This window comes from Podarcis filfolensis (genome assembly GCF_964270895.1).
Source record: "Podarcis filfolensis genome assembly, chromosome: 11".
NCBI classification, from domain to species: domain Eukaryota; kingdom Metazoa; phylum Chordata; class Lepidosauria; order Squamata; family Lacertidae; genus Podarcis; species Podarcis filfolensis.
Genome location: NC_139613.1, coordinates 33,695,257 through 33,721,504, shown reverse-complemented (window position 1 = coordinate 33,721,504; position 26,248 = coordinate 33,695,257). Strand labels below are relative to the sequence as shown.

At 41.3% G+C, this 26,248-nt stretch overlaps 1 long non-coding RNA gene across 1 annotated transcript; it reads right to left on the bottom strand.

Moving 5' to 3' along the window:
* Nucleotides 1-8,174: 8,174 nt before the first annotated feature.
* LOC310744772 lies at nt 8,175-14,684 on the bottom strand. The gene is made up of 4 exons (XR_014539734.1): nt 14,611-14,684; nt 11,875-11,928; nt 8,606-8,750; nt 8,175-8,334 (listed from the first exon to the last, which is right to left on the bottom strand). It is a non-coding gene; the product is annotated as an uncharacterized lncRNA (long non-coding RNA).
* Nucleotides 14,685-26,248: the final 11,564 nt, after the last annotated feature.

Sequence of the window (26,248 nt, the reverse complement as noted above, 5' to 3'; positions counted from 1 at the left end):
TATTTATTCCCTTTATATCCCACCCTTCCTCCCAAAGGAGCCCAGGGGCAGCAGACAACAAGTGATAAAACAATAAATAATAATATTAATAAAAAACAATTCCAGTCCAGATACAGACTGGGAAAGAGAACAACTTTAAAGTCTTGGTAAAGGAGGAAGGTCTTCAGTTGTCACTGAAAAGACCATCGTGACAGCAGCTGTCCTATATTCCAGAGGGGAGAATTCCAAGTGGTAGGTGCCACAATGCCAAAGACCCAATTCCTACATTGTGCAGGACAGATCTCCTGATGGCATCTGCAGGAGGCTCTCAGCTGCAGCAGAGTGATCAATTAGGTTTATAAAGAGATGAGACCATTTTCTGGTATCCTGGTCCCAAGCTGTATTGAGCTTCATTCACAAAAATCCAGCACCTTGAACATAGCCCAGTAGCTAACAGCAGGGTAATGAATTGGCAATATCCTGCCCTAGAAGATGCTTGGGAAATTGATCTTTCCAAATCCTTCTGCAAAATGACCTGCTAACTCCTGGGCTAATGCCTTGACTACAGATCGGAGTTAAGGAGGAAAGAGTCTAATCATGACGGTGGGGTTGGATAGCATGCTGAGCCAAACTTTGGCCTAGATACTGCACCATATTGCACTAAAGGGACTGGGGAGAAGCACAGAGGGTGTGAGCTGCTCTCTAGGATCCAACTCATTCATGCAATCCATCTAAGTAAACCATAATTTGGTTTACAATGATGTTCAGATCAGGCCATAATCTGACTCCCCATCTGTAGTACCAATTTTCTTGGTCTTGGGAGACAAAAGCATGTGCATCAATTTATAATACAAATCAGGTGGCTTTGAACACACCACTAAAGGTTCTTTTTTTAGTTTTCTCAGCCATGCGTAGTGGCTTTGAGAAAAGAGTCTGACTCACATGGTAAGCTGCTGCCATCGAACAGTTCCCCATGCAGCCACACAACCACCGTGTGGAGCTATACAGCATGATAAAAATCACTGATTAGCCTGACACTGCTGAAATATAGTTTCACATATAAGAACTGACAACATGATGCAATAACCTCGACGAAACGAAACCAGTCTGGGTCTGGTCACTGCCTATAAGAGAGACCATCTTGAAACCTCTCATCATCCATGGAGGCTAGGTGAGATAGAAATTGAATTAATGAGAATATACAAGGCGCTTGCTCTCAGGGCCGTGTCAAAACAAGGGCTAAATTTTAAAGGTGACCTCACTTTTCTAGTGTCGTCTTTGGACCAATAGTCAGTAAAACTCTAACACTGGAAAAGTAAATGTTAGTTGCTAACCAGATGAAAGTTGTCTTCATTCTTGGGTTGATTATTCCTTCTCTCTCAGCAGGTCTATCAACGATGAGCTGGAGGTGAGCTTAAAATGATCAGTCAGCAGCTACCAAGCTTTTCCAAGCTTCCCCCTGCACCTCACATTTGAAATAGCAGTTTTTCCTGCATCGTGATTTTTGCATAGTGCGTGCGCACACACCTACACATCGTGATTCGTGATATATTGCCAGGTCAAAAATGATGAAACCAATATCATGCTATGGACTTAAAACTGGATTTGGACAATATATTGATATATCACCCAGCCCTATTCCTGTAGCAGAATCAGTGCAGTTTGTGTACATTTCGCTGCACTGCACACGAACAAGCCTGTTGTGTGAATACACTTTGTAATCAGTTGTGAGAGTGGCTAGATGTCAATACTCTGTAGAACACCACCAAGAGGAAGGGCTGTAGCCTTGCTTTTAAAGGGTCCCAGATTCAATATGTGGCATCAGCAGGGGATTGTCTGAAACCCTGGGAAGCAACTGCCGGTCAGTGTGGACAATATTGAGGTTGATGGCTCAATGGTCTGATGCAGAATAAGGCAGCTTCCTCTGAAAAAAACCAAGAGATTTTTTTTGTGTTCAGAAATGCCGCTTGGCCCTATACGTTGTTGTGGAATATTCCCACAAATCCTTTTGGAAGTTCAGCCTGTTTCAGCCAGCAGAGAACACAGCAAGAAGGGACAGGTCAGCTCTCACCCTAGAGAACAACCAATGCGTCAACTCAGGAGCTATTTTTATAGCAACTTGTTCTATAAATAAGCTCACAAAGAATTGCCAAAGGAAACGAAAGCCCCCACAGCACTTCTCGAGAGAATGTCTCTGGGGGAAGGGCTGGGCAGGAGGAGAAGGGTAGAGACAGACAGGTTCCGTTGTTTACTGTAGAGTGTTATTGCAATGTGCCTTGGCAGAATCAGATCAAAAGTGTGAAGTACAATGGGCAAAAAAGGGGGTCAAGTATAAGGTCTGGTATTCCGACATCCCTGCAGATAAGAAGAGAAAGCTTATCCAGATATTCACTTCCTAGCAATCTCTCCATCTTTGAAATCATGTCCAGCAAGAGCACTATATTTGTTAGAAAGTCATGACCTTTCTTGTTTATATCAAAAGAAAGACTCGTTCAATAAATCGTTCCTATTCTTTCCCCCAAAAGTTACTGTCGGTGTCCTCAGCTGTTATTGTGGAGAGTTATTTGCCAGTTTCCCTGCACTGAATCTCTGAAAGCAAAAGTATTCAACCTCCAAGAACTATCACTGCAACTGCACTATGGGGCCTAATTTTATTTTATTTTTAAGGATGCATGATTCTTTGAACTGGGATAAAAACTGAGTTTTGTGCATGCAACATTAATCTTGAAACCTTAATATTCACATTGTAGCTAGTCTAACACAACCCAATGTGTAGTTCACATAACATTGCCACCTTATTTTCTTTAAATATTTTTTTAAAAAGAATTGCTTTGTTCCTCCCCCCCTCCCCAAATCTGCATTATGTAGGACTATTGATAATAATAAATAATTGGAAGTAGTGATCAGCCCAAAGCATAGAGGTCAAAGCACAAACATTTGTCTATCTGCCTCGGGGCATTGTGCAAAAGTGGGAGAGCTATACATTTCCCCATATCATTGGTAGTAGCCGTTGTTCTGGGTGCCACAATTTAAGAAAGATATTGACAAGCTGGAACGTGTGCAGAGGAGGGCAACCAAGATGATCAAGGGTCTGGAAACTAAGCCTTATGAAGAGCACTTGAAGGAGCTGGGTATGTTTAGCTGGGAAAAGAGGAGACTGAAAGGAGATATGGTAGCCATGTTTAAATATCTAAAGGGATGTCAGAGGGAAGATGGAGCAAGCTTGTTTTCTCCTGCTCTGGAGGGTAGGACTCAAACCAATGGCTTCAAGTTACAAGAAAGGAGATTCTGACTAAACATCAGGAAGAACTTTCTGACAGTAAGGGCTTTTCAACATTGGAACAGTGTCCCTCGGGAGGTTGGGGACTCTTCTTCACTGGAAGTTTTTTAGCATAGGTTGGATGGCCATCTGTCATGAATGCTTTAGCTGAAATTCCTGCATAACGGGGGGTTGTATTAGATGATCCTTTGGGTCCCTTCCAACTCTACAATTCTATGGTAGCTGCTGGGGATGAATCTGTTTCAAGCTCTGTCTGCAATAACTCTTGTGGTGGGAGCCTTTTTTTTAGGACATACATCCTTTTAAAGTGAAGCTCTTGTCATTAAAATACACTAAATTATATGAGTCTATGATTCCTGCTCAATTCCTGGCTTCACCTACATCAAGAAGGGCTAGAAAATGTTGACATTTCATTGGATGCCACAATTTGACATCCACCACCCCTTTCATTCTAAGCAGAAGAGGGAGGCAAAATGTCTGCTGCCCCTTCTCAACAAAAGATGCAAGGAACATTTGTCCCTCCAGATGCCGCTGAACTACAACTCCCAGAAGTCCCAGAAGGTATTATCAATGGCCTGGGATCATGGAGTTATAGTTCAGGAACATCTGGAGGCACAAAAGTTTTCCACAGCTGCCCTGGAACCTGCCTGGGGAATTCGCCTGCATTTAACTTTTGTCTCTACAGTATTGTTACCTGCCAACCACTATTTCTTTCTACAAATTATCTATCATTGTTGTTATTATTAATGTGAAAACTCTGTCCTTAAACCGGTTCCAGAGTTAGCTTATAAAAAGTTGCAAAACATATTAAAACAAAGCTATTAAATGGCTACAATACAAAAGAGCACTAGGAAATCGGTCAGTAAATATAACCCTTTTTTGACAGACTGTAATGAAGAAATACCGCATGAAACGGAATTTGCAACTTTTGTTTTACCTGATTGATCGAATTACATTAAACAACAGGGCTAGTAATGTGCTGCAGGGCACTTCATTGATGAACAGGAATCGGATGGAACATTGTGAGGGCAAAATAAACAAGATTAGTTCATAGGACTTCAAGACATAATGACTCACACATTCAGGAAGGGTCTGCTGACAATATATTTTGGAACAATTGGGTAGTAGGAAGGAAGCGGGAGTGGGTGGAAGAGAAGTGGCTGATACTCATATGACTCTCTCTCTCTCTCTCTCTCTCTCTCACACACACACACACACACACACAAAGTCACTGATGTAGAACATAAAGGTGTTAAACAACTTTTCTAGCAATGTTTCCAAATGATTTTAAAAAAGAAAAATGCAACCATTGCCAAGTTTCTTTGCTAATATTTCAGCAGCATGGAAATTTTCGCAGCATTAATTTTGCTGTCTTCTGGTACTGGAAAAAAATGTGATTACCCTGATCTCCAAGAAAGTGCAAGTGTTCCATTTGTCTGTGCCCTGTGGCTAAGTGGGTACACTAGCATCACACCAGTGGCACTTATTGGACAGTTCCTGTGATGTCACTTCTCATGTGCTACAACTCCCCCTTCATTCCCATGCTATTTTTAAAACTCCGTTTCTTCCCTTATTAGTTTTTGGATGTGCTTGTGTGTGATGGGGTGTTTGTGTGCATATCCATATACAGGAATAGCTTATCTGATGACGCCGTTCCACTTCTTAGCTGTTCTGATTATTTTATCATTTGTGTTTTTGCCACCCTTTGGCTCCTTTGGGAGTAAGGACAGGGTAGAAAACAAGCAAATAACTATTATGAGATAAAGCATGTATAAAAATTTGTGCATGTGTGTTCTTTCAAAATATGTAAATATGCATGTGGATTTTTAGGGTGACATCCAGTTGTGCCCAGCTGTGAACAGAATGGGCTTCTGCTCATGCAGAGTAACTTGTCCTTTCTCTCTTCCCTTTCTCGGCTCCTTGCATGGATATCAAATCAGCTTGGGAGGGTTGGGGGCTCTCTGGGGCAGATTTTGGAGGCACAGGGGCTGGGGGGGGGAGAGGAAGGGCAACTCCCATCACCCATATTTTGAGATTTTTTAAAAAAAATATCATTGAAAGTGATGGAATTATATGGGTAAAAGCCAGCAAAAGTGATACAGACTTGAAAGAGATGGCTTCATCCATCCCTAATAACTCCCCACTAGAACTACTCAGGAGACTCGTTTAAGGTGAGATGTGGGCAGTCTTCAAAGGACCATGAGGATGGCAGCATGCAGGTAATTGACAGGGTTAAAAGCACTTAGATCACCGTAAATGATGATGAAATAAAGCAAGCACCAGACTTTTCTTTACAGCAAAATGGTCAAGAGAATCTTGCACTGCTTGGTGCTTTGGGGGGAGGGACCTAGGAATTCTATAACAGTGCAAATTTAGTTTTTAAAGTAGAAAACATGCTAAAAGTCTTGAAAGGTCTGTCCATCATTGTTCTTTTCAGAGGCTTTTAAACAAATGGAGGAGGGGGTGGATTGCTGTTACAAAACATATAGTAAGTGAACTAATGACCTGCTTCTACAGGGAATGCACAGTATTCACAGGCACTTAGGTGTATCTAGATTAACAAATGATAAGGGGGGGAAAAACCCACGAACCATTTACAAAGCCATACTGGTTCTTTGTTTCCAGTTGCAATCATAACCTCATAATTGTGAAGTAGGAAGGGAATAGTGTGAAGCCACAGGGAACCTAAAAGCTTCGTGCCATGTAACTCACCAGCTTGTCTGCAGCCTTTCAGTTCCACTATCTAAGTGCTACGTACTCTAGTTAAAACCTTGTGTTTATCTCCACTGGTCTCCTGTTTTGGGGCCTGGCGTTCATTACTTTTCTTCCCCCCAGAGGGAACCATATGTTAGAATCTAAATGAATAACTAAAGTAAATGATAACAGTTATGCACATTCCAGATCTAGTTAAGTGTAAATGTCTTTTGCGAGTGCTCTCTCCCTCCCCCACCCAGCAAAATAATTCCTGCAGCATTGCCAGGTTTGGTTTTTAGGGTTCACAGCAACGATTGATGGAACGAAGAAGGGAAGGTGGATGACAATATGGCAGGCAGCTTAAGAAGTGACAATATGCCTCCTGAGTTATGAGAAGACACAACACTCAGCGACATGCTATTGCCGCATCTCTGATGCACTCATTCCATCTTCCTAGAAAGCAGGCCTTCATGACACTTTCAGCAATCACTGATAACAAATTGTGTTCTCACCTTGTCATGCCCTTTCTCATGTTTTCTTTACAGGCTGGTAGTTCTCTATTTTAGTTTTATTTATATGCATATGAAGGAACCATGCAGTTGCTATAGTTTGCCCTGTTTCATCCTGGGCAACCCACATCAGTGGGAATCACTGGGAACAGGCATGCAAACTTGACTCCTCATGCTCCAACAACCTTGTCCAAAGGTATCCTGCTCTCTCAGACATCTGCTTTCTCTTGTGATTATCGTTATACCTGAAAATGCCTCCCTGAATGCCATTTCTCTTCCTTCCTTCCATCACTTTTCAGAAGCTATCTTTCCCATGAAACCTCATGACATCCTCCATACTGCATGTTATGTGAGTGAAATTCCCTGATCTGGACTTTGAGCAGTATTCTGCTCAATATGAATCACTATGAATCACTAAGCTCTTCATGTCAAGAAAGATTTCCAAAGGTTAGCTGCAAATTATCCTTAAACTTGTTACAAAGAAACCTGTTGTAAATACAAATCAACACATTGCTCTTAAACAACCAGCAATGCAATTCAGTTTTCCTTAAGTTTTTACTTGTCAGTATAGTCCAGGAACTCTCTGGTCCCAGAGAGAGATTCAGATAAACAAGTTGCTTCCTCAGTATGCTGGCAACTTTTGAGCGAGACCCAGACTCCCAGGAATGAGTCAAATAATTAGCATAACATTGAAACAAAACATTCCACCCTCCTTTTGCAGCTTAACATCTTTTGCACATGCTGCAGTTCAAATGCAAACCTCCATTAAGTTTCATACACAATGCCTACAAACATAGCATTTTATGCACATTACATGGCAGGTGTGCTTAACCTTCTGGCCCCCCCCCCCCCGAGCCCTGGGGCTGTGTTCACCCTTGCTCAACTCTCTAGAGACCCCATTCCAGTGGGGACAGGAGTTCAGTGCCAAAATGTGACCATAGCCACTAGGAGCTATCAATTTCAGTTCTCAGTTTCTCATTTCTACAATCTTAAATTCCGTTGTCCACATTTTAGCACCAACTTGCAAACTTTTAAAATCAAAATATCCTCATGAAAATCCATCAGATTTCAGTATAAAATTCTACTTATAAATGCATTGCTGTAAGCAGTTTAACCTAATATACATTGTTTTGAAAACAATGGTCATGATGATTATGAATTACAGAATCTTTGTTATTATTCTCCTTCCTCCTGATTCATGGAAGGAGAGATCTCCAAATATTTCACAAGGACACCAGTAAAGAGCTTAAGCTGTGCATTTCCTTTTTTAAAAAAGATAATACAAGATATGTGAACTAACATGGCCACAAGTATTTATTCACTGACTTACAAAAGGGATCTGGTTAAATTGCTTCCCAAATTGATATAAGGAGCAACTTGAGCCTTCAGCAATGCAGTGAAGAATGCAACACAGTTGTTTCTTCCCACATGTGTAAAGAACTCTTTGGACCAGGGACTCAGTTATTTCTAATAGATGCCCAAGGATGGCCTTTTGCACACTAAAGCCTTCTAGGGATTTTTTAAAACTTCTTCACAAGAGCATAATGAGAGCTCTGCTGGATCAGAGCAAAGGCTGATCTAGCCCACCATTCTCTTCTCTACGTTGCCAATCAGATTATTCTAGAACTCCCCACAAGCATAACATCACTCTCCCCATCTTGGATGCAAGAAAGGAGCAAGCTGCGTGACAGAGAGATTTTAGTTACCTCTCTGTTTGGATGTGGATAACACAGCTGTGAGCAGAAGACAAGAGACTGCTCAGCATGCGGTTCAACAAATGTAGGTGAAACGCCGTCATTACACCATCGCAGTCAGACTGAGGGTTGTGTTTGCTGTGGAATGGTGCTGTAAATAGGTGAAGTGGAATAATCTCTAAATGAAGAAATCCGAGAAAATTAGAATTCTGCCTGGGGCGATACCTGACAGCCAGGAGGAAAGTTAAGTCAATCATGTCACTTGCTTCAACACAGTGGGAGCTCGGGGTGAAAACATTATGAATGGGTGAAACCTCATTTTGATAGTAAAATCTACACACATGAAGCTTGCTGTGTTGAATGCATCATATCGGATTTGGTTAGCAAACTGCGTTACAGATCATGAGTCGAATAGGGAAGATGGGGCTAGAATGCCATCATTTTTTGACCTGAGTGGTGGTGGTTTGCTCAAAGGTGAAGAAGAATATGTTCAGACATCTACCTAGCCTGGCTGATCCTTTCATGTAGCAGTAAAATGGATAGGACACACACTCTTCTTTCTGCCTAAGTTTGCCATATTCCAGCTCTGCAAATCTAGACAGGTTAATTTCCATATTATACATTTTTTGTCAATTATGCAAATCAAGTTGTGGGTTGGGAAATGGCTGAGCACCCTCCTGTTGATTTTCCACAATAGCAAACCATTGTGCTTTTCTTACATGTTGCATGGCAAAGTATTATTTAAGCCTCAGAGATGAAATAAAAAGAAATGCTACTTTAAATTTTAACAAACCTAAGGATGAGTAAGCAGGACTTACTTTTGTGTATAAGATTGCACTGTTATTCTAATAAAGGAACCCTCAACTCATGTGCATATGCACCAGCATATACAACTCAGATCAAAACTTCATTAGCTTACCACGCAATTGTTTGATAACACTGTTTTGCCTTCCTTCCTTCCTCTTCCCACAGCCCACTCGTTTTATATGTGAAAACATATGTGGAGCATGACTGAATATGGTCATGTGCCAGAAGAAGGGGTCTCTTGAAAAGCATGCTTGAATGTGGAACAGAAAATGGTGAGGTAAGGGTTATACAATGCTAAATAACAAGCCTGTGCATAGTTCTTTGAAACTGGTTCTGTCCCTGCTCAGATTTGTTCACTATTGGAAATCCTAAGCTGTCAGTTGCAAATCCATGTTACCTTCCCATTTTCTCTCCCCGTTGGTCAAGTTTTGGTGTTGAAACATGCTTCATGTATGGGAACAAGCTGACTTGGAACATAGTCAACCCCCTAGTAAGCAACAGTAATGCAACCAACCAGAGGTCAGGTGAGTGGCAGTGTTGCACCACATTGGCCTCTACTGATTAGAATCCCCCCAAAAGTGTCCAGAAATAGGATGGAACAGATGGTGATTCCACTCATGAAATAGCCACATGGTTTATGGACTAAAACATAAGAACAGTGTCATCCAATAAAATGAAACAAATCATATCAATAAAAGCTGAAATCCCATTAAAATAGCAGTAAAATCAGCACAGCGAAACAAAAGCAGTCTTAAATGAATAAATAAAACCTCAGAAAAAGGAGGATCTCCAATTCTTTTGGAGCAAAGAGGAGGCTAAAACAAACTCTCTCAGGTTCAGTTCACTGGGGCTGCCACAGCAAAAGACTTGCTCCTTATAGAGGCTAATCTACTTTCAATATACAGTGGTACCTCTGGTTAAGAACTTAATTCGTTCCGGAGGTCTGTTCTTAACCTGAAACTGTTCTTAACCTGAACCACCACTTTAGCTAATGGGGCCTCCCGCTGCTGCCGCGCCGCTGGAACACGATTTCTGTTCTCACCCTGAAGCAAAGTTCTTAACCCGAGGTACTATTTCTGGGCTAGTGGAGTCTGTAACCTGAAGCGACTGTAACCTGAAGGGTCTGTAACCCAGGGTACCACTGTATGATGGAATCTGGGGCAATGCCACCTTAAAAGATCGTAAATGCTGAATGATGGGTGGGCATGCCTGGGAATGATCAGAGATAAGACAAATTCATCACTTTGAATTAGGCCAGAATCTAGTGTAGGACCTGATAGGGCACTACACTAAATCCCAACTCTCTATATAGCAATGTGTTTTGGTTTCTTATGTAAAAGATAGATGGTGTAACCAGCAGCCATCAATACTGCAAAGACACCGCTTGCTAATTTCGCTCTGGCATCAGTGGCAGTCTGGAATGAGCACTTACTGTATAAACTGGAGCACACAGTAAACTATTAATGGGACAGTGGTGAGGAAATGAAAGGAGAATGCTAAAGCATGAAACCACTGAGATGATGACGTTTGCAGTTCACAACTGTGCCCCAAGCAAGCCTCTTGGACATATTTGCAAGCAGCCTGTGCACTCCACTGCTTTCCCAATGTATCACTGCAGGCAGAAATAAATATTGACTGATTGATTGCATGATCGGTGTGCATGGTGCTTTATACAAGAGGACAATCAGGGACCATTTGCCAGCCCACCTGAGCTACACTTCATTCAAGCACCAAGATATCTATGGCTGACAAATGGAACTGAAAAGGTGCTGAATGGCTAAAAGTAACATTTTAAGACAGCAGCCTTTCATCTCCATCTTTCTCTCCTCTGCCTGCCTGCCTATAGTTATATATACTATAATATAAGCAGTGCTTTTTTTCCTGGGGGTATGCAAGGGTACGCATACCCCTAAACATTTTGTGAATCTAAGTTTGGCCTCATTGGGGGCAGTATTTCAATATGAGTAGAAAACGAAAGTACCCCTAAACATTTTTTTAAATAAAAAAAGCACTGAATATAAGTGGGTTTGAGCAGACATGAGGAACAGGGTCCAGAAGCCACTTTGCCGTGTGTTATATAACTTTGGGTAACTTTCCCTGCAAATGTTTCAGGATCCTTTAGCCCTTCTCCATCTACTACCAATTCACGAAGCGTAAGTAAAAGTAGCCCTATATAAACAACACAGATGGAAGTGATGCTAACGGTACAATGTCAGCAGTATCCACAGATTGACAGCATGAGTTATGTTGCCAGATGCACAGAATGTTGCACTACTTGTTCTTTATAAACGAGACTTGATGGAGTATGTCAATGTCAAACTCCTTGCTGATTTACACACGAACATACAGAGACAGGCACACTGACAGTCACTTACGTTCCTGTGATCTATATCAGCTATACCATCTGCTTTCTGCTTTGCATGTGGTAGCGAACTAACTATCCTACTGTGCATGGTTATCACAGATTACATGCTGTGGAAGTAAGCGACAACAGTGTTCTCTCCCTCCCCTTATTCTACTCTCTCTTTCCCTATTTTAGTGTTAGAAAACAAGCTGTTTATCATCTATCATCCATGATGTACATATATTTGACATGTATTTCTGAAACTTGATTTTTGTTTTTTTCCCTGTTGTTTTTTTTTTTTTGCTGTTGCCTTTGCCAGTGCAGCTTATTCACACTGATCAGACAAGGAATTTCAATCTGTGCTTAACAGAAATTCCCTGGCTTCTAGCACAGTTCTTCTATCAATTTCTGCACACCCTGATGAAGCTCTTTTAAAAAAAGAAACCACATTTAATACAGCTCCTCTATCCTCCACAAAGAGACAATTTGCACAACTGCATTTTCATCTTTGGGAATAATAATAATAATAATAATAATAATAATAATAATAATAATAATTGCAGTCACCTCATCAGGGCTGGCTGCAGGTTCCTACCAGATGTGAGGAGTCAGCAGGGCGTGCTGGAAGAGGGAAACAAAAGAAGTAGTAGTAGCAGTGGCAGCAGCTATGATCTTTTGTTGAGCAACAGGTGGCCACCATTGCAATTAGAGGGGAGGGGTTGTGAGCAGGAGCTGGTTCCCGCATATACAGGGGGCGTTCCTGCCCCCTGCTTCTGTTACCTGATTGCCGCGCCGCACCCCCTGCAGCCAGCCAATCGGTCTGGCCTGGGGGTGGGGTTTAACCACACTCTAGTGGCCGTGGCAGCTCTGACTACTCATTTGGTCCCAGGAGGTTAGGCATTGGAATATGTGTGGTATGTTCGAGGGCAGGTTGTGGCCAGCATCTACCCCTCCACTTTTGGGTATTCTTTTAAAGGGATCCGGCGGTTATGGATCCTGTCCGATGCCCTGCTGGTGACTAGGGCCATGGCACAACCTCCGGTGATGTCAGGGGAAGCTTCCAGTTGTATTTGCATCAACAAGCTCCTCCCACTAGTTGTTAACCCACTAATGACTCCTGCAGAGCAGGGTCGAGTCATGTAGATATCGTTTCATCCAATGCCTAAGCCAATACCACTCACATGCTGTAACCAATAAAGTGGTGGCCTTATTTAGCTCATTAACCTAAAATACATGTGTCCTTGTGTCTTATTTATCTCCAAGCGGGTGGCGGGTCCTCGATTCACAACCCACAATGCACTAGAACCGTATAGCATTAATCTGGGGCATTCCAGGTAACTGCAATGACAGCAGGTTGACACTGAAAAGGGAGTCCAGGGCAGCAGCAGCAGCTGCAGCTGTGGTGGGTTCTTTGCACCTGCCTGAAGTTGCCGCCTTCTGCCAGCAGCCTGCACCTCACGATAAGGCTCATTGGGTCTTCCTCCCAATGCACAGCACACCCATCATGCCTTAACTCTCCGTACCAATAGACTTGGATCCAGTCAGACCATACTACAAACTGCTTTGATCTATGAGTCTTCACATGTATCAAAAGCAACTCAAAGTTCTACTGGAATATTTCACATAATGCTTAATTTGAAACAGGGCTCACATTTAAACAGATTTCTATGGCAAGACTGAGTCTTACACAGGGACATAAGAACATAAGAAGGACCTGCCAATGGCCCATTTAGTCCAGCATCCTGGTTTCACTGTGGCCAACCAGATGCCTGCAAGCTAGAAATTAGCACAGCAACACTCTGCCCACCTGCCATTCCCAGCAATTCATATTCCGAAGCACCTCAACATTTGTAAAATAATGCCCTGTTCCCAATTGCCATAATACCCTGGTTCCAAAGTATGATCTGAAGGCACGTAAAGGCATCACCTTGGTGATGCTAAGTGGGTCTGGTCAGTTCCTGGATGGAGGATCTCCTGCACACCACCTGTATGCCCCCTAGGGGTTCCATGATGCAAGAAAGGTGGGAGAGAAATGTAAGGAAATAAAAATAGTAACAATGAGATTCCCCACAGATCAACCATTTGGAAGCAAAAGTTCAAATGCAGAAGGTATGAATTTCCTGCAGCCCTAAGCCCCATCATGTTTCATGTTAGATATTAAAGCCTTACTTCAAAGGAAAGGAACGGAAAAAGGTTTACTTTTTGCCTCTGTTGCTGTCAAAGGCTTCCCAGAACCTTCTCCCCCTTTTTCGCATGAAAGTCCAAGTTGAATAAAATGCATAGAGACAGGTGGGGCGGGATTGGTGGGATTGTGTCCCCTGCTTCTAACCCCCCTCCCCACACTCATGTGTAGACAAGCAGTGATCAAAGCCTACCAATGCACAAACTGGGTGCGCATCGACTTTGTCCACATGGAAAGGGTCTGGGCTGGAAGTCTGAAAAGTTGAAATCTTCAGTTGATATTCTAAGAGGGGAGGTGGTTGAACCCCCTCCCCTCTTTAATATTGGTGGGGGGCAGGGAGAATTTTGGGTCTGGAGGAGAGACAAGCCTCAGTAGCATTCCTTCTGCTCCTTGAACTGCTGGAGACATTTTATCCCAATACGCCTCTTAGAAAAAATGCTACACCACTGCCTTTTTCACATGTTATACCTGCGAAGGAATATCCCATGATTAAGGGGGAAGCAGGGCAGTGCTTCTGCCCCGACTCCTGGCACTGCCCATCTCCCCAGACCTTCTCCCACATCCATGCTTTGTATATGGACCTCTGAAAATGAAAAGGAAGCCCTGGGCATCTGCTTGCATGCCAGTTTCTCCTTTCACATATCGGTGATCTCAGCCTACAGGTGTCAGGTGGGAGAGCAAATAATGTGGCCTGACTATACAATAATATCTAAGTCAAAGGCAACAACACTTTTGAATACTAGTTGCAGGAAACTGCAGGAGGGGAGCATGTGCTTGTGCTGAACCCCACTTGAGGGTTTCTCACAGGCAACTGGGTAAGAACAGGATAATGAATTGGCCAAATCCAGTAGATTCTTCTTAATACGTTCTCACCATTTCCAGCATTGCTTGGGATTACTTCTTTACCATGAAACAACACAGAGGCAAAGTCTTACGTGATACCTGTCAGGTGACTCCCAGCCGTTAGGCAGGGTGTGGTGTCCTATTAATGCAAATCCATCCAAATTGCCTGACCAAATATGAAAACAATCATATTTGAAAGAAGGGCCTCCAGTGTTTTGGCACCTATATTTTACTATTTTTAATCACTAATGTGCAACAAGAAGCTTTTTATCACGTACAGGGAACTCATTCTTTTTCATTTGGTGACAACAGAAGATGGCGCATGTAAATGAGCTCTTCAGTTTCAAGTAGGGTTCAGCTCCTGTAACAAACGCATTTTAAAAATTATTTTTGATGGACAGACCTTGTGCATGTGTCTTTTGAAATGTCTTTGTCTAACATCACTATCGGCTCTGGGGGAAGAATATCACAAGACAGGAACAGCGCTGGAAGGGACAGAAAGCTGACCTAGCGACAGCCAGCGCCTAAGGTCTCTTTCTGACCTATTTCCTTGTCTGGCACCTGTCCTTATGAAATCTCTCTCGGAAGATCTAAGGAAATTACACTTATCCTCTGGTAACTAGGTAACATAATCTCCCAAAGGCTAGCTAATTGCAGCCCATGATAACTTCACATACTCTGCAACTGTTAAATTTTTCATTTCTTTCAAATTATTGTGGATCAGTGGAGAGGGTATTGATTTGATTCATTAACCGATTCCCAGTCTGTTCCAAGGTTAATGATTGCATGTATCTCAATTACATCTTTAACAGGTTATACTCTATGATTTGTTTCAGCTGCATTTGTACATGGCGTATGGTCCACACCTGAAAGCCTTCTTAGCACTTGATGATTTAACAAGGCATTTTCTTTTTCCCCATTATGCGGTGCATGCTTAGAAAGAGAAGAAAACTCTTTGGGAAACACTGTAGAAAGGAAGCTTTTGTCCAAATCTTGAATGAACATGCAGGGCACACAGTTAGAATAACACCCTTTATAAGGGCAGATGGATACAAGGAGAACATTTGCAGATGGTCAGTATTGCAAATGAATTCCGATTAAGCTGAATGGGGTAGCTTTTTTCTTTCTGCTTATAGTTGCAATTCAAGCTTTGATGCCTGAGGAGCCGCATGCCCATAATTAAGGAATACGTTTGGTGTGCAGATGATGTCTTAAGCCTTTGATCTCAACAGTGTACTGTGGTGGTCTATTCCTTATGTATGGGCAGGGTCTAAGCAAAATGAGAAGTTGATATACCCTCCCTTTTGACTAGACTTTCATTCATTTTAAAACCACCTGGAACTTTATATTCCAAATAAATAAATAAATAAATCCCAGTGAGTCCAATGGAATTTGCTCCAAGGATTATATGCAAACCTATCCATGTTGTCTACTCAGAGGTAAATGCCATTGCAACCCAAATTTCATATCCTAAAGCAAAGTCCAAGTTAAGAAACACATCTTAATGCCCATTTTGTTGCTCTTACTTGTAGGTGATACTGCCTAGAGGTAGTTATGCTATTAACAGGAAATGAGTACTTCCAGCTCTCTCTCCTCCCCACCTCCCTTTCCTTTTCTTTAGAAGCCCAAGATACTGTAGTTTAGTTTAGTAACTAGGAAGCCAAATGAGTATAGTCAAGAGGAAAGACTTCAGTTATACAATCCATTAAGTAAAACAATAGAGCCTGCAGCTGAGCTATTAAAAAGAGTAGAGCAATTTTTATTTCAATGCCTACATTTTATTTCCTCTTCTGAGTGACTGTTAACAAAGGGCTGCTGAAAGGACTGGATAAAAAGTAGACGTCAGATGCAGGATCCATGAGTTAAACAACATTATTAGATACAATTTCATAAAATCTAGTTGCTTTTCTGCTACCAGAAATCATGTCCTTTTGTCAACTTGTGGTCACATCAGCACTTCTGTTGATATAATTTGCTCCAGCTGCAGAGTGTAGCTGGCCTGCAAATCAAGGACTAGAATAGGGACAGTCAGGAATAACTCAATAGCTTGGATAATGTGCAAATCACTACACATCTTGCTATTAGTATAGTTTATTTTCACTCTGAATATTTGGAGCATGAAAAATTTATCTTTAGCAAAACAGCCGATCTGACACTTTCACAGAGCAGAACAGGGATGCGTAGAATATTAGAGCCCCCTCCCCCCATGACCCCATATCCACACAGCACTTTGTAATCATTTAAGTGGGATTATCATATCAAAACCCTTCATTAAGTTTCATTGAATTGAAACCAAACACCTCATTTTGTATATTGTTTGAGGTCTCTCTGTATCACCGCTTGAATCCCTTTGCACTAACTCATCAAATGCAAAAAAGGACCATTTTCTATTCCATACTTCTTCTCTTCTGTTTACCCCTTCATGCCCTTTGACCAGAAGTTACACAGTGGGGGTGGGACACACACCATATTACCTTCACAGCAACAATATATTTCAAATGCAAGATGTAAAAGGAGATGGGAAGCTGAATTTTTAAAAAATAAAAATACAGGATTCAGTGGAGCTGAGAAGGAATGTATCAGCATAGTATAGAAATGAAGGTAACTACTTTCAAGAGAAGTTAATACAGCCCTTTCAAATGGGGACCACATGGAGAAAAGTTAAATTACATTTAATTTGTTCGCACAGATTATTTTTTAGGAGGAATATTTAAAATATTGTGAACTTGATATGATATTCACATATTACATTACATATTACATTCAATTTATTTGCCTGGATTTTTTTTTAGAAGGGGTTTTTCCAAATACTGTGTCCTTAATATGATATTCACGTCACTCAATCACGCATTGATTCACAGGGTGGAAGACATGTTACTGAGGGGATTTAAAGGATGGGGTGCTGTATTCCTATAGATTTCTGTGAGGGATAATCAGAGTTTTGTTAATATAATAGGTTGGGATACATTAATGGAGGATTGGCATCTCAATTGCTATACTTGTGATTGCTAGGAATGGACTCCCTTGCTCTAGATGTTATTTCTCTCTACTTACAAGGCACTGGGGACAAATAGCAGGGCAACACATGACCCTCCAGATGTGACTCCATCAGCCCTAACCAATGGGCAGGGTTGATGGAAGTTGCACTACATCAAGGGTGAGCCTGGATAGCTCAGTTGGTTATACCATGGTGCTGATAACACCAAGGTTGCAGATTCGATCCCTGTATGGACCAGCTGCATATTCCTGCATTGCAGGGGGTTGGACTAGATGATCCTCAGGGTCCCTTCCAACTCTACAGTTCTATGATTCTATGATTCTATGAACACTTGGAAGGCAATAGTTCCCCACATCTAGAGTAGTGGACAGCTTCAGCAATTCCTGCTTATGAGTTACTGTCAGCCAATATAGACCTTTGCTCTGAACCAGCACGTCTCAACTTAGGAAGTGGTTCATAGGTGACAGCCATGTGGAAATTGCACTATACATCCCTTAACCCCTTCCCCCATCCAGGTCCGTAGCATTCATATCTCTGCTTGAATTCCCACATACCTCCAACACAGGGACTAGACAAGAAAGCCATATCTGGCACCTACACACATGAACTCACAAACAGAAGTAGTAATTTAAGTTGACCTATGACACTGATGACGTTGTCCACTTCAGCACCTGAAGTGCTGGCAAATCAAGTGAGCAGATATCAAAGGACATGTGGAGAAGCAGTGGCCAGCTGAAGCTCAACCCAGAAGTGAGTTAGAAAGAGTGAGGAGGAAGGTTAGGCTCGTTGTCTAATAATTTGCTCACCAGCCATTAGGGCACTGTTCCATCTTTAGATTGCACTTGTTTTGTGAAGTCTATAAATACTAATCCTCCCTCGGAGAACAATAATAAATACCCAATTCAAAGATATGAATGGGCTTAATTAAGCAATCAGGCTGCATCCAGGCCTAATCAGCTTCAGAGTATAGTTTTGTGGCACACTGTTTATTCAAGGCCTTCCTACAATGGCACAGGAACTTCCTACAATGGCACAGGAACACATGGTGTGCTTCTCATGGACACATGGCAAAAGGGGACATATGCATCACACAGGGAGGAAAGCAAGAGAAAGCTAGGAACAAGTTTTTTATTGGTTATTGCACTTTTTGCTTAGTTGGGAGAGTGCTTTGTGCCAAGTTAGCATAATGGTTGCATTTGTAAGTATCTGATGCTATCTAGTAGGTTAGATATTGATGGTTTTGTAAAAAGCTTCTAGGATCCAATACATCGGCTACATAGGGCTGCAAATACTAATAGTCCACACCGTTTTATATTATTATCAGCAAAAGGGAAGTGGGGATCGTGGGGGAACTTGATTCAGCTCACATTTAAAGGCAAACATATCCAAGTTGCACTTTCCCAAAAAATATGTAAACCAAAACACAGCCTTCCATTGAACTTCACAGTTCTCCGAATTTTGCAATGCAGTTCTCCAGCCAGGAAATGTATTCAAAAATGTGTATGCTGGGGTAAAGCCATAAAAAAGGACATAAAACAAGAAACAACATGCACACATCCAGTATATTAGGAGAAAATAATTTGCAAACCTGTAGATTGCGCAGAATTGCATACAAAAGTGTGGATAAATTCACACTAAAATGCTGGTAAATTTTCAGGTGGACTCTCCCCCCCCCGCCCCAAAGCAAACTGAGGTGGAAATGTGGATAACTGAATGAAAAAAATGAGAAACTGAGAAAAATGAAATTGTCAGATTCATTCATCCCTAAATGAAACTGAATCTAAAAGTGGATTATGATGGAGATTTCTAATCAGCAAGTTTCTTCACCTGTGCAACAATTTGCGGGTGTCTAGACCAGGTGATAGATAATGGTTGATGCTTTAAATGATAAAGCTTTTAAAAGCCTATTCCCAGATTATTCTTTTGACATTCATTTTTGAAAATAAGAATAAGAAATACACATGTTTTCATGGACTTAAAAAGAAACCACGCCTCTATTCTGAATTAAACTTAGTTGAATACCAACCACTGAATCCAGTCAAGATGGAGGTGTTGTGTGTTCCAGGTTTTTGGGTCTGGAAACAAAATTACTGCCTGCTCTAGATGGAGTTTGTACTCCCTAGAGGAGCAAATGTATAGCAAATGTATAACAATGCATTTATTTCTGAAGTGCATATTGCACTGGCATTGTGCTGCTTCTAGTGTCAGATAAAGTCACACATATTTGTTCATGTTTTTGGAAAAGTGGGGTGAGACTATGTCTCAGTTGATTTAATCTCTTCTGTAGGGGCAGGGAACCTTCTTCCCATGGGCCATGGGAGCAATTTGCTGGAACAATGCGTGCTTCCAACCACTGATGGGTGGTAGGCATGTGTCTTGCTCAAGAAGAAGAAGAAGAAGAAGAAGAAGAAGAAGAAGAAGAAGAAGAAGAAGAAGAGTTTGGATTTGATATCCAGCTTTATCAAAGTAGCTAACATTCTCCTTTCCCTTCCTCCACCACAACAAACACTCTGTGAGGTGAGTGGGGCTGAGAGACTTCAGAGAAGTGTGACTAGCCCAAGGTCACCCAGCAGCTGCATGTGGAGGAGCGGAGACGCGAACCCGGTTCCCCAGATTATGAGTCTACCGCTCTTAACCACTACACCACACTGGCTCCCAAGGAGAGCAGGGAGCAGTTCCTATTCCATGGAACCCACTTCTCCTTCCCACTGCTGCTCTTTGAAGCTGCCCCATGCAGCCCCTTTCCACCTTTGACGTAGGAAGTGGAAAGGAGCTTTAAAAGCCCTTTACCATCCTTCCCTACATACTCCTTCCAACATCAGGGGTAAGAAGGAGAAGCACTTGGGAGGATTGCAAAATGCTCTGTAATTCTCCCCATGTTCTCCTTTGCATCTCTGACATTTGAGGTGCAAAGCAGAAGGGCAAGGGATATCACAAAACCCTTTATTCTGCTCCTCCTTTCAACCAACAGTGTCATAGCTTGGAAACATTGCCATGGGGTGGACTTTGCAAGCATTCCTGTGCTCCGACTTTCAACCTTCAATGTTGCAGGCTAAAAGGGAGGAGCATGGGGAAGGATTGACATCCCCAACCTGTGGGGCTGATACCTGATTTTGTCCACCACTAGTGCAGAAAGTGAGAGAAGGAAGCCTGCATTTTGGGAACTACCAAATACATTATTCATCTCACTATTGGCTCAATAATGATTATGCAAATTATGTAAGTCAGGAGGACACACGTATTATTTGCAGATTTAAAGTAACCGCAACAGCAAAACCTGATCATATTCACTAGATCGATTTCATTTCAGGGCATGAGATGATGAAGAAGAAATTTCCGCCCCTGTTTCTGTTTTCATCAGAATTCCCTGACAACCCTATTTACAACATTCCTGTACCAAGAACTGGGCAAAGTGTAATTGGTAAAGTGGCTCCCAAAGAGAGAAGATGCATTTCAACTGTACTTTGTGGCCTTTGATTCTGTTTGTGTGTACAAAAAGTCTATGGCTGATCATTGTTAAAGTTTGAATACATTCTTGCAAGCCAGCAAAATGTACAAAGCATGGACAAGCGATGATGTAAACACACATGCTTTGCTGTCCAAAATTATGTATCCACTCTTGTTTGGTCTGTGTCTAGAAATGGCCTGGCAACCAAACTAGCTACATTTCCCCATGGTTTCCTCTTCTTAAAGGAAAATGTTACCCTCCTCATCCTGCTAAAATTAAAAGAAAAATACGCTGTATTGGGGAAATAGTTCTCTTTTTGATTCACAATAGCACATCTTTCGTTTTCTCCATGAAAGGCCAGTGAGAGGGTATTGATCTAGAAAGTCGCTGACTGTTATGGTTTTCTATGAAGCAAAACTTGAGATTTGGTCAGCTGACACACACACATAAAGAATCTCTATGAACAGTGAATGAGCAACTGCTGGGATCTGGTTTCGTAAGGTGTAGGACCTGCAGTGCAAAGAGAAATTAATGCTTTTCGATCACCTCAAATTCAAAAGAATCATAGTATGAAAGATGGGAATGAGATTATTGCTAGTTTGCAAGCTGGTCTGCTAGTTTAGGAAATGCTTTTGCTGGCAGTAGGTCTTTCTTGTAAAAGATAATGCTTTGTGCAAAAGGGGAAAAAAAAGCTTTTCATACCTTTTAATTTTATTGCCTTCCCTTCCTGCTTCCTGTAAGCTCATAATAATACAGCAGAGATGTCAGCTGGCCACAAGAATATGCTGGGGAAGAGAGTCACTCTGGTGGGACATTTTTGACGTGCAGAAAAAAAGAAAAGGGAAAACCAGCTCCCAAGTGCCGCAGAACTCTTGGGGCTGAACATAATCACAGAGCTGATGATGAAGGGATCCAGGACAGAAAAGAATTTGGAACCCTTTATGTTATTCCATCAGTTGTTTTGTCTGGTTGAAAGAACTTATCGGATTGTTCTCCCTTTTGTTTTATTTTGCATATGGTTCTCTTCACTCAGTTTATTGGAAACAAAGCGCAGTAGCACAGACAAAGCACCAGAAGGGACAGCACTTGTTCAAACTTTGCAAAAAAGAGAGAGGATCATTTATAAAAATTAGCACTGAAACTTTGGCAGCTGGCCTGCAAGTGGTTTCATCATTCTCTTCTCCCTACTTGGTTCAGTTGCTGGAGAGCAGGCATGGGACACTAGGCGTTCAGATCTGTTTGCAGCTACACAGTTGTCAACGTGCCTTAGTTCTGCTCATCTATGAAATGGATATTATAATTGCCTCATTTTTGTATGCAAAAGATTAATGCATTGAGTTTTGCCTAGCTTCAACAAGGCATTTGTTTTGACAAGACCACCCTAAATTCAAAAGACGAAATCAAATGCAAGTGGTAGCATAAGTACCTCAGGAAACTGGTGGGTTAGGGGAGAAAGAAGGCTCCTCTGCTATGTTATTTATCTCTATTACATTTAACTGCTCACATGATAGGGCATCTGTGGTGCAATGGTTCAGTTTGTTAGGCTTTCACCCAGCAGTGGCTGTGGGCAGGATTTCTGCATTGGAGGGTCCCTTCCAATTTTACGATTCTATGATCCTATGAACCATGTATCATACGTTTCCTTCTCTGGAACTATATTTTCATGTGAGTAGTCCACTGGCAGTTCCTTCCCAGTTGTCCCTCTTAGTTCTGTTGGACTCTCAGTGATGTTTGATACTATCGATTGTGGTATCTTTCTGGACCATCTGACTGAGATAGGCCTCAGATGCACTGTTTATGGTGGTTCCAGTGCTTCCTTGACAGCTGACACATGGTGTCATGATATTGCCCTCCATACTGTTAAATATCTTCATGAAATGTCTGGGAGATGTTATCTGGAGTTTTGGAGTGTGTTGTCCTGAAGTTGCAGGTGACACACAGCACTGTTTCTTCTTTTCATCAGATTCCAGGAAAATGGTTGGTAGATATTATCTTGGTTGAGCTGTGGAATAGGGATCCACTCTGTTTTGAACAATATTGCATTCCCCTTGAAAAAACAAGTTCCCAGTTGGGGGGGGGGGTACTTTGGGATCTGTCTCTGCCCATGGACATGTGACATCAACAGAACAACCCTTAACATTGATGGCACTTGTTTCCTTTCAGCTGTGTAAAGGTTGAATTCAGCAGAGTCAGTAGGGACTTGACTTAACTAGAATTAGAAAGGGGTGCAGCCAACCTATGTAAATATTATCACCTTGCTATTTAGAAAATCATCATTTACCTTCTTTTAAATTTCGTTTCACCCAAAACTCATTTCTTATCTGCCTGACCTGCTAGGACACTTACCCTTCCCTTTCCCAGACATCCTGCTTTGGGTGAGTGGAGAAGCTGGAGAAGAAAACTGGGATTTACAGGTATGGGTAGAATAAGACCCTTGATCCTTTGGACTCTCCAATTAGAGCTATGCAGCTCAGTCTTAATATGTCTGCTCAGAAGTAAGTCCTATGGAATTCAGTGGCACTTACTCCCATGTAAATGGGGTTAGGATTGCAGATTTAAAAGCCTGGATTTCTGGAAGCTTGGAACTTTAATAAATAAACAGCAACATTAGAAACCTTGCCCACAGCTAGCAATTAGCTGTTTTCTTTTTAACCCACATAGGAGTGTCCGATTTTCTTTGAGGAGCATTTCTAGAGAACTTGTAGGATGATATATTTAGAGTAGGTGTTTAGGGTGTCTCTTACAAAATCATCAGATTAGTGAAATACCCCAAATAACAAACTTTACTATATACCTGAAGGAAACATTTATTTGGAAATGTGTACATTTGTATATATTTATATACAAACACTCTTCTTCAAATGGAATAAACAGTGGGAAGACATGTATAAATGTGTTTCTTAAACATATTATTCTTTGCATAGGTGTTTTCTCTTATACGTCGTCTTTCCACATATATCTGCAACATCTGGGCATGGCTTGTTGCTACATGAATTCACCAGATTAACGAGGTTTCCATGCAGTGCTAAAATGTTGGGTCTTCCTATAGATATCAATCCCTGCTATAGAGAATGAAAACATGGTAAAGCAGTACTTCACATGTAATCTGGGTACAATTTTTCAAGCAAATATGCTTGAAATACTTTGCTTTTATTCAGGAATATTAATGCACAGATAAGGATGGACTGATTAGCCTATTTCCTATCCATGGCAATCTCACATGTGTTCATTCACCAGTCTCTTCTTGTCCCATTTCTGCATTGAATTGGAATTAAAAATAAAAAATCTGCAAAAGCAAAAACTGTATTTAAACCGTGTCACAAAATACATGCTTAATATTTTTATCTGAATGTACATATTTCTCAATGTACCTTATTCCAAGGCACACATTTTATGTGCATTTTTTGCACATCACTTGCTTTTTTTTTTAGCCAAGCACGGTATCACAAAATTGGGAAAAGTGAGAAATTCAAAAAATAGTTATTTATCTGTCCACATGTTAGTCTGTGAGGGGTAAAACCAGGGCAGTTTGCATCAGAATTTACCAAAATAGAATTTCTCATGCATTCCTGTGCACAGATTGAGGCTTTGTTCATTATAAATTAGTTTGTCCTATCTTCTGAAATTGCCAGTATGCAATTTTCAGTAATCCTGAAAGAAAATCTTAGACTAGGAGAAGATGGGGGGAGTTGAGTAGTGTTGCGTAGGTGGTTTTGATTAGAGTTGGCAGCAATTTAAAACAAGATGCATCTTCCAGAAGAAAAGACAATTTCATTCAGGGAAAATAATGATAAGACCTTTAAAAAGGGATCAACAAATTAATTGAAAAGGAGTGTTTTTAAGAGGAGAAGGGGCAGTTTTTTTAAAAAAAAGACCCGAGTAACAGGCACTTATTCCCACTGAGTTTAATGTGGATTTAAGAGTATAACTGTCTTTTGTGATTGAGAAAATTGCCCCCTGCATTCCAAGCCATTTCAGACTTCACTTGATCTTCCATTTCCTCCATTTCAATGCTGCAAGGTTGACTCGTTATGCTTTTACATTCTTGCTCTGTTATTATTGCATTGCTATGCATGATCACACTTTTATGATTTTTGTTGTTGTTACTGTAAGCCACTAAGAGAACTTGTTCATCGGGCAGATGTCAATACTATTGGATATCAAATTTATAAATTAATATGAAAAACTTTTCTTTCTTTCTTTCTTTCTTTCTTTCTTTCTTTCTCTCTCTCTCTCTCTCTCTCTCTTTCTCTCTCTTTCTTTCTTTCTTTCTTTCTTTCTTTCTTTCTTTGCCTGTCCCTACAAAAAATCTACACATTCTTCTGATTATGATGTGGAGATAGAATTAGAAACTTTTCCAAAATATTTATTTAATTTCTTATTTGATTCCTTTGTTTGTTTCTTATGATTTAGGCGGTAGAATTAGAAACTTTTCCAAAATATCTATCCATTTAATTACTTATTTGATTCATGTTTCGGTTTCCTTTATAGAGCACATGGTTAAGGTTCACAATAATTCCCACCGACACGGGTGGCACTGTGGTCTAAATCACTGAGCCTCTTAGGCTTGCTGATCGGAAGGTTGACAGTTCGAATCCACGCAATGGGATGAGCTCCCGTTGCTCTGCCCCAGTTTCTGCCAACCTAGCAGTTTGAAAGCACACCAGTGCAAGTAGATAAATAGGTACTGCTGTGGCAGGAAGGTAAACGGAGTTTCCGTGAGCTCTGGCACTCATCACGGTGTTGCTTTGCACCATAAGTGGTTTAGTCATGCTGGCCACATGACCCGGAAAGCTGTCTGTGGACAAACGCTGGCTCTCTCTGCCTGAAAGTGAGATGAGCGCCAAAATATATACTATACATTAATCCCCTAGGACCACTAAATATTAGACAAAGCCTGACTCCTTATGTGAACACAGCGTACAACCAATAGGGATGTCAGAAGGCATCCATTTCTTTTCTGATCCATATTCACTACATGCAAAACTACTATATATCTCTTCCACTGCAGCTTCCAACAAAAACTGCATTATCTATACTGTTGTCTACTGCAGCATAATTTTATGTAATTCACTATGTTATCATTTCATTATTCCACACCAATTATTTCAATGAAATGGCCACTGTATGTATGTATGCACGCATGTTTTACAAGTTCATTCACAGAAACATATTCTTGCAAATATTAAAATTTAACACAAGATTCTTTCAAATCCTAGGATTTCCCTCCTCCCCTCTGTGGGTTCTTTGAAAAACTTTTCCAGCTGCATATTATAAGTCCATCCAGTTTACAGTCCTCCATTATATCCAAAGTCAAAATGGCCACTGATTTTAATGCAAGAGGTTGCTGGCAGCTCGGAAGAAGGCCCTCTCTGTGGCAGCCCTAAAGTTGTTGAATTCCTTCCACACAGGGCTGTGCCTTCAGTATACAACTTTCAGTGAATGCTAGGGTTGCATTCACTTGCCCCCC